This window comes from Balaenoptera musculus, chromosome 8, assembly GCF_009873245.2.
Source record: "Balaenoptera musculus isolate JJ_BM4_2016_0621 chromosome 8, mBalMus1.pri.v3, whole genome shotgun sequence".
NCBI classification, from domain to species: Eukaryota; Metazoa; Chordata; class Mammalia; order Artiodactyla; family Balaenopteridae; genus Balaenoptera; species Balaenoptera musculus.
In genome coordinates this window covers 42,448,558-42,458,891 of record NC_045792.1, presented here as the reverse complement: position 1 = coordinate 42,458,891, position 10,334 = coordinate 42,448,558, and positions in this window count along the sequence as shown.

Below are 10,334 nucleotides of genomic sequence, written 5' to 3'. Positions count from 1 at the left end.
GGAGTTGTTATAAACAGAGAGTCCTATTATAGGAACTGGAAGTTTTCATTGGTTGAGCTGTGACAGTCTCTCATTGGCTGGTCTGTTTCCAAGCAAGGAGAAATTCTTTCTTCTTCCTGCTGGGCAGTAAAGTAGTAACCTTCTTCCTGTTGGAGACGTAAAGGTAAGTTTCTTCCTGTTGGGTCTGCAATTGAAGTTAAGTGGTAGGGCATGAGAGCTCCCCCTTCTGGCCTCCCAACTCCATTTTAAATGAGGTTTCTGTTTATTAATTTTCCTAAAGAAAATTGAAGATAATGTAGTTGGATGGATAGGTCAGCTTCATTGTCATTTAGGTTGCAACCCATTCTTTGAGGAATTAAAAACAACAGTATTTTTCTAACAGATCAAGTCTTTACAAGAACAGAAATGCAGCTCTAGAAACAATTAAAAGCTCACCTATCTTTTTACCAATCCCCAAACCTCCCCTATTCATCTCAAAAGACTTGTAAGTATTGTAAAATTCTGGATTTAGGATCAAAAGTCCTTCTTGAAGAAACTTGCATTCATTCCCTGTATCTTCGAGACATAAATGTTCTACCTGGTCTTCTCTAGGAACTGAGGGCCATCTCTTTGAAACAGAAACTTCAGAGAGGTAATTCTTATCAGAGGAAAAAGAAAAAAGAAAAGGAAAGGAAAGAAAAAAAGGGGAAAGGCTATTTGGAAACTAAGCAAATGAAAAAATGGAAAATCTTAACACTCTCCACAAATATTAATAAAAAGTTTGTGCCATTTGAGCTGGTAAACTTAACTTATGCATCTACCAGAAACACAATTTGGATCCAACCACTCTTTCCTAAACTTGTGGGTTTTGTATTATTATACTATTACCAAAAAACTGGCTTTGCCTCCTGGTGGGTGTCAGCCAAATTGCACAACCAAGTCAAAGATCGGGGGAAGGAAGGATGTATTACTTGCAGCAAGTAAGGAGTGTACTGGGGATCTTTCCCACAGCAGTGTCTCCCTGGACAGCAAAATTGGGGAAGTTTTAAGCTAAGTGTACATACATACTCATGAGGGGGTTTGAGCAGAGGAGAATTCAGTATAGAATTAGGGCAAAGTTCGACAGAGTCCAAGCTCTAGTTGATTGAATTCAGAAAGGGTCAACATCATCATTCCTTAGGTTCCACCTGATCTGGTGGTTGAGTGCTCAAGGGGGTCCGAATTCTGCGAAACAGCTTGAAAATGTTCTTCATGTTAATCTTTACCATTGTGGAACTGGGAGTCTTTACAACTGATTTATTATCTTTGTTATTGTTACTTCTCTTGCCTGATAAAAGTCATCTGTTCCTGAGTTATTTTGTTCTTTTAAGATCATTAATTACCAAGACCTGTTCAAGAGCAAGCATTGTGGCCAGGCTTAGATCACAACATAGCTTAGGCCAAAAAACAGCTTTTCTTATGTCAAGAAACCCATGTCTGGTTTTCTTTCTCCAGGGACCCCTACCCTATCTGCTTCTTGGTAAAATTTTAGAACCATAAGTTCTCTGTTTTTGTCTCTCTGTATGTTTATGTATGTCTATGTATGTATCAGTGTGTGATAGTTTTCTACTTCCAATGGTATTGACAAAGTTAATTTTTAAAGAATTCTATTTAGTTGGCTTAAAGACAAAGCATTTCTATACATCAGGTATACTCTCAGAAATATAGAAACTAATCCAAATGCTTTTCAGAATTAAAGACCATTCCTACACTTGAGTTAGTCTAATGTGGAAGAAAATCTCTCAATAGTGATTTCATGTCCTTTATGCTGTAACAGATGTGTAGATGGAGTACTATGGCAACACAGAAGATGAAAACATCTTGGCAAAATCCAGAAAAAGTGAACTGCAGAGGTGATATTTGAGAAAAACCTTAATATACAACTAGAACATTTCCAGAAAGTTAAGTGGTAATGGGCATTTGAGGCACGAGACAGATTTTATAAAAGCCTAATGCCACAAAACAGCCAAGAATGTTTCAGAAACCATTTGAAATTTTATGTAACAAGTTTTTATGATAGATGATGGGATTAGAGAATGGGGGAGTAGAGCTGAAGGAGAAATGAGGTTGAAGAACTTAAATATTCAGGATTCAATGTTGCAAGTAAAATAAACTAAAATTAGTTTAAGCAAAAGGGAGAATGGACAAAGGGGTAGGGGTTTATTACAAGGACACAAGAGTATCTCATAGAACCCAAGGGTAAGAATGACACTGGGTGTCAAGAAACCCTGGAATCAAGATCTTGAAGGTCAGGAATTAAGGGAGTACTCCATTTCTAATACTATCTCTGCTCCTCTCTGGACACGTGCTTTATTATACTTTCTAGTTAATCCCAGTTCTCTGTGAATGTATCCATGTAGTAGGCAGAAGCTGACTGGTCACATATGTAACACTTCCAGCCACTTCAAACTCCAATTCATTACCTCAGCAAAGAAGACCGTCTGCTAAATGGAATCAGATATCTTTTCTTCATTCAACTAATTGTACCCAGAGGCATGAGGTTTTCAAGGTAGATGTCCACTACAAGAATAGATTTGTATAAGGTCCTGGGAAAATGTGCATATCCTGATGAAAACAATTCAACTTTATTTTGAAGGGAAAAAAAGAGTAAAGGCAAAGGTTTTCAAGCAAGAGTCAGATATGATTGCATTTATTTTTTAGGAGGACCCTAGTGGTGGTTGGGTATGACTAAAAGAGAGAAGAGCAACCAGGTTTACTTTGTTTACTATTGTATCTGCATAGTTCCTGATGCATAGGAGACTCAATAGATATTTCATTGGTAAATGGACAAAGAATGCCTTAGGCTTTTATCCTGAACAACAATGGAGAATGGTGTCATTTATTCAGATAGGGCAGACAGGGAAGTCTGGGTGGAGGTGGGGGTGATGCTGGAGAGTGGACAGTAAATGTGTTGGGGGTGGTAGTGAAGTGACTTTTATTTATCAACTTGACTGGATTAAAGGATGCCCAGAGAGCTGGTAGAACATTATTTCTGGGTGTATCTGTGAGGGTGTGTCTGGAAGAGATTAGCATCTGATTCAGTAAACTGAGTAAAGAAGATTCACCCTTACCAATGTGATTGGGGTCCTAACAGGACAAACAAGTGAAGGAAAGACGAGTTTCCTCTCTCTCTTCTTGAGCTGGGTCGTTCATCTTTTCCTGCACTCAGACATCAGAGGAAGTGGTTCTTGGGCCTTCAGACTTGAAGACTTATACTGGAGACACACCCCTACCATGCCCCTTCTTGGGCCTTCGGTCGAGGACTGAATTATACCAGCAGCTCTCCTAGCTCTCCAGCTTTCAGGCAGCAGACTGTGGGACTTCTTGGCCTCCATAACCATGTGAGTCAATTCCTATAATAAATCTTCTCTTTTGTATATCTCTATATAGCCAATCAGTTCTGTTTCTCTGTAGAACCCTGACTAATACTGGTGGGCCTGATAGACTCTCAGGTGGAGATTTCAATTAAGCAATTGGGTGTTTAATTCTGGATCCCAGGAGTGAAGTCTAGGCTGACGAAAAACATGAAGAAATGGAGGATTCTATCAAGATCAGTGATATTAGTGACAGTGACTTCTGTGACAAATCTATTGGATTAAAAAAAATAGAAGTTTATTTTTCACATCTATAAAATCCAATGGGCATTCTTGATTGCTGGTTACTCCTCCAAGTAATGATTCAGAAATGGATGCTCTTTCCATCTTGAGGCAATACCATCCCCTAGAGCCTCTGATATCTCTGCTAGATCTTGTGTATTCAGCCAAATGATTGAAGTGAAGAGAGAGAAGAATATGTAGGAAGTATTTAAAGGCTAGGCTTGGCAGTGGTATATATCACTTCCTCCTATATTTTATTAACTCTTACACAGTAATGTGGGCCTACCTAACTTCAAGGGAGACTGAGAACTTCTGGCCTAGCTGTTTGCCTAGGAAACAGGAAATGTGTTTGGTGAGCAGTTTCTACCAGAGCATGGATCATACTTCGAGTTTGAAATCACCTCAAGAGATGCTATAGAAAGCAGAGAGCACAGGGCCAAAGGCAGAGCCTTGAGACAGTCCAACATTTAAAGGGCTGATAAAGGAGGAGCTGGCAAAGGAGACTGAGAAGGAATGCCAGTTTGAGAGAAGTGATGTCATCTGGTCTGGAAGAGAAAGTGTTAATTGGGGAACTAGCATTTCACTTTACTAAACTCTTTGAGGATCTGTGTTGTAACATTTAAAAAATTGTTTCAAATATCCTTAAGGGCAGGTTTTATATAGAAAAAAAACTATTCAGAATTTTACTTTAATTTTTATAATCTATATTTGGTTGATTGAAGTTTGAAATTTAAAAAAGAACTTGTTCTTTCTTACTTTAATTTCAGCATATATATCTTATTCAATTAATAAATCAAATAAATTTTAACAATAACCCTGGGACCTTTTATAATTTTAGTCTTATTTTACACAGTGAATTAAATACTGTCAAACATTTTAAACAGCATTTATACATTTAATGTATTCTGTTAATTTTTAGGCAATTCAATCACCTGACAAACCTTATCAAGTACTTAAAATTAATTCTTATAAGTCTAAAAAAATTTAATTTATAATTATGGGGAATATTAACTTCTTTTATGTATTTCAGTAAAACTGCATATAAATATAGTAAGTAATTTCAATTTAAAACCCAAAAGATTAACTGAATTACTCAATTATATAGCTTATATTAGAATCAAGTCTAATCGAATAGGCCAAATTCTCTTAAATATCACACAGCACAGTTTTGAAATAATAATTAATGGAATAATAAATAATTAATTTGATTACCTAAACATTTCTATGTTTAAATCTAAATATTCTAGAGGTAAAAATATGCTTTCTCACAAAGGAAATATTGGTGCCATCGCAAAGAGTCTTGAAGGATACTCTCTTACATGTTTGACATATTTACCTGAGATACTGACCAGAGATACTATGCCTGTGATGCCCTATTTGTAGTCACTATATCGATTCACTTAACAGTCTTGTAGGTCTAATAACCAACAGAGATTACATGCTTGGGTTTAGATTTGACTTAATTTTTCTTCTCACAAGACTCTGCAACCTCACTCAGGTAGTTATATCACTGGGTTTAATTTTCTTTTGGTTCTTATGTTATTTAAAATTCTTCCTACATAGGTCTAAAGAACTCTGATCTTAATGGAAACCTACACTTTGGTCAGGTTTTTCCCATTTGGTAGAAACAGATTTCCATATGGGTGTAGATAACTCATGGATATACAGTGCCAAGGTGCAGTCCATTCCACTAATAAAAGAGAGAGAGGGAGAGAGAGAGAGAGAGAGAGAGAGAGAGACAGAGAGAGACAGGGAGAGAGAGAGAAATAGAGAGAGAAAGAAAATGAGGAGCAAAGAGAATTGACCACTGTCTTGGTAACTTTGAGAAGAGCCTTTTCTGTGGAGTTGGTAGAGACTACAAAAGGGGTAAAACTGAACAATTTACCTATAATTGTGTATGTGAGCACCTGAGGTAGATTTAAAATCAAATATGTCTGATTTCAAAGCCATGACTTTGAAAATATGTACTTTGGCATATTTGTATGTGTGAATGTTTGTGTCTTTTCAATAATATTTTTTGTTAATATTTTCGAAGTGAATACTCTCAACGAATCTAAGATACCACATTTTAAAAACTAAATTTTTGTTAATGTATTGTTTTGGTTGTATTTGGGACCTTTTAGCATCCTTTAGTTTTAGAATTGCCATCTAGTTTTTTTGTTCTTTATTTTAATGGTAGTAAGAATATTTAATATATCTGGGCTTTTAACAGATTTTTAAGTGTTTAAAACAATACTGCTATCTATTCTGCACAATATTATCTGTATACACAATGTTATGCAGCAGATATCTAGAACTTATTCATCTTGCATAACTAAAATTTTATAGCCCCTCATTAGCAACTCCCTAGCAACCACCATGCTATTCTATGCTTCTATGAGTTTGACTACTTGAGATACTTCATTTGGTTGAAGCATGCAGTATTTCACCACTGTGACTGCCTATTTCACTTAGCATAATGTCCTCAAGTTTCATCAATGTTGTTACATATTGCAGGATTCCCTTTTTTTTTTAAGGCTGAATAGTATTCTATGTTATGCATACCTACTGTATTTTAAAAAAATCCTTTCATTGGTTGATGGACATTTAGGTTGCTTCTACATCTTATCTTATGTGAATATGGCTGCAATTAATATGGAAGTACTAATATCTCTTCGAGTCCTGCTTTCAGTCCTTCTGGATAAATATCCTGAAGTGGGACGGCTGGATCATAAGGTAGTTCTTTTTAAATTTTTGAGGATCCTTCATGCTGTTTTCCATTGTGACTGCACTATTTTGCACTCCCAACAATAGTGTAAAAGATTTCCAATTATTTAAAAAACAAACAAAACCAAAACCCCAAAAAACAGAGTTTTTAGTTTCTAGCTTAAACAATGAAACATCCCACCAATCAACACTCCTCCCCTCTCCCAATAAAATTACATTTAATTGAATCTTTACCATTCTCCATATTTTCTCAAGAACTCTGAGGAAGATATTTCTTTAGACACTTGCTAATTTAATTCTCTTTAGTCTTTTAGTCTAGGTCTTAACAATGTATTTTTTCTCAGAATTCCCACTACAGACCTTCAAAACTGTGACCTTTGCCAATAGTTATTCCTAATGAGCTTCTGGCTGAGCTCTTACTTTTATATTCCAAACAAATCTCAACAATTTTCACTTTGTCCTATCCAAATCACACTCACCTTGCTTCTTACCAAACTAAAATCACCAGCATTCTGTGATTATTCTGCTGTGTGTGGAATAAAATGGCCCTTTCTATTTCATCAGACTGTAGAATACCTTTTCATTTTTCAAGTCCTTTAGGGCCACTCTTCCTTTTAAATGTTTATTCATAACAAAATTCCTGGTGCTACTTTCCAGGACAGATTTCAGCTTTGATTCAATATATTAAACTCTTATATGAATCAGATACACATAGAAATTTTTGGTATGCTTAAGAATGAAAAAATCTATTTTTCACATCTATTCTTTAAAATATTATAAGGCTACTAAAAACAATAAAGGAAAAAATTTATGTACTACTATGAAAGCCTGCATTATTGAGTAAAATAAACATATTATAAAGTTATAGGCATAAGTACAAAAAAATTCCTACAAAAACACCAAAAGAAAAAGTCAGAATACCCAACAGAAAATTGGACAAAACACTTGAACAGTCACTTCAAAGAATACAAGTGGGGCAACAAACTTAGGAGAAGCTGTTCTATTTTATTAGCTGTCAGGGAAATACAATTTAGTTGGCAAGCATATGGAGGAATTAGAATTTCACATACACTGCTGGTAAGAGTGACTTCTAGATATATACCCACAGAAATAAATACATATAATCGCCAAATGTTTGTAGAAGCACAGTTTCTAACAGCTAAGAACTGGAGATGATCTAGATGTCTATCAAGAGGAAAATGGATAAATAGGTGGTGGCATATTTGTACAATAGGTTAGTTCATAGCCCAGAGAATGAATGAATGATTGCTACATGGAAAAAATATGGCCCAGTAGTATGCTGGAGTCTGCTCCTACCAGCTTAAAAGAGGCAATTATGGGGGACTTCTCTGGTGGCGCAGCGGTTAAGAGTCCACCTGCCAATGCAGGGGACACGGGTTCGATTCCGGGTCCAGGAAGATACCACATGCCGCAGAGCAACTAAGCCCGTGCACCACAACCCCTGAAGCCTGCGTGCTCTAGGGCCCGCGAGCCACAACTACTGAGACCGTGCCCTGAAAATACTGAAACCCACGTGCCTAGAGCCTGTGCTCCGCAACAAGAGAAGCCATTGCAATGAGAAGCCCATGCAGCACAACGAAGAGTAGCCCCCACTCGCTACAACTAGAGAAAAGCCCGTGCGCAGCAACAAAGACCGAATGCAACCCCAAAAAATGCAATTACGGGCGTCTCCTTCCAACTCACATACATCACGTTGTTAGCTTTAAATCTACCACTGTGGGTGTATTTGCATCATGGAAATTAAGAGATGCCACAAATCAGGGCTTTTCCCTCCCTTGCCAGAGCTGATTTACTAGTACACCACTGAAAGTATCTCACAAATGTAATTCTGAGTGAAAGATGCCGAACACAAACGTAAATATACTATATAATTCTATTTATAGAAATTGCAAAACTAGACGTTGGTGTTAGAATTCAGGATAGAATAGTGGATATTATTCAATGTGAGGAGTAGAGATGTAAAGGGGATTGAGGAGGGCATCTGGACTTCCTGGTAAAGTTCTGTTTCTTGATCTTGATGCTGAATTACCATTGTTTGCACCTCGTAAAAATTCATGAAGCTGTACGATTATGATTTGTGTACTTTTCTGTAAGTATGTACACATCAATTAAAAGCTTTCTTAAAATAAAAAAACAAATAAATGCATAGCATGATATCATTTTGTATTTTTAAAGGTATTGTGTATATGCATCGAAAAATGTCTGGAAGGATTAATACTAAAATGTTTACAATACTTACCTCTGGAGGGTGATACGGTGTAGGAAAGGAAAGAAGGGTGTAAAAGATTACTTTGAGCTTCTTACTTCCTATACTTCTATATACATTTCTTAAAAAGATAAACATGCTTCATTTTAGTAATAAAATTTAACCAAAACCCCCTATATTTTTTCTTAAAACATGTCTTTTTACAATCCCATTCTATCATTTGATTGAAAAGCTAAATATTCTATTTCTCAAAATTTCGAAGCAAAGAAACTTGTCTGCAAAGATTCCCCTAGTTTAGGAGAATGAGAATTAATTAGTTTAAAAGAGTGGAATTTAGAGGAATCTTTAAGAAATATTCTCATTTACCTATACACCCATCTTTTTATTTAAATCAGTTTTTGTGATTTATAATTTATATACAATAAAATGCACAGATTTTCAATGTATAGTGAAAAGAGTTTTACAAATGTATATGTTCGTATAACCACCCTCCAACTTTAAAAGACTGAAAATTTTAAAAAGATAGAAAATCACTTGGAGAAGAGAGTTCTTGTCTTTCCAAGCTACATTATTTAATGTGTAATTTAGAATTCAAAGGTTCTGTGTTTACAGATGAAGTAGAAGTCATGGAGTTCTGTTTCTGTTTTTGTTTTTTTGTTCAAGAATGTTTATTAAAAGTTTTTTTAAATTAATTTTTATTGGAGTATAGTTGATTTACAATGTTGTGTTAACTTCTGCTCTACAGCAAGGTGAATCAGTTATACGTATACATATATCCACTCTTTTAGATTCTTTTCCCGTATAGGTCATTACAGAGTATTGAGTAGAGTCCACTGTGCAATACAGTAGGTTCTTATTAGTTATCTATTTTATATATAGCAGTGTGTATATGTCAATCCCAATCTCCCAATTTATCCCCCCCTTCCCCCCTTGGTAGCCATAAGTTTGTTTTCAACATCTGTGACTCTATTTCTGTTTTGTAAATAAGTTCATTTGTACCATTTTTATAGATTCCACATATAAGTGATATCATATGATATTTGTCTTTGTCTGTCTAACATACTTCATTCAGTATGACAATCTCTAGGTCCATCCATGTTGATGCAAATGGCATTATTTTGTTCTTTTTTTGGCTAAGTAATATTCCACTGTATATATGTACCACATCTTCTTTATCCATTCCTCTGTTGATAGACATTTAGGTTGCTTCCATGTCCTGGCTATTGTAAATAGTGTTGCAATGACCATTGGGGTACATGTATCTTTTCAAATTATGGTTTTCTCTGGATATATTATGCCCAGGAGTGGGATTGCTGGATCATTTGGTAGTTCTATTTTTAGGTTTTTAAGGAACCTCCATACTGCTCTCCATAGTGGCTGTACCAATTTACATTCCCACCAAAAGTGTAGGAGGGTTTCCTTTTCTCCACACCCTCTCCAGCATTTATTGTTTGTACATTTTTTGATGGCGGCCATTCTGACCAGTGTGAGGTGATACCTCATTGTAGTTTTGATTTGCATGTCTCTAATAGTTAGTGTTTCTCTAATAGTAAAGATGTTAGAGCATCTTTTCATGTGCCTCTTGGCCATCTGTATGCCTTCTTTGGAGAAATGTCTATTTAGATCTTCTGCCCATTTTTAATTAGGTTGCTTGTTTTTTTGATATTGAGCTGCATGAGCTGTTTGTATATTTTGGAGATTAATCCCTTGTCGGTCGCTTCATTTGCAAATATTTTCTCCCATTCTGTGGGTTGCCTTTTTGTTTTGTTTATGGTTTCCTTTGTCAT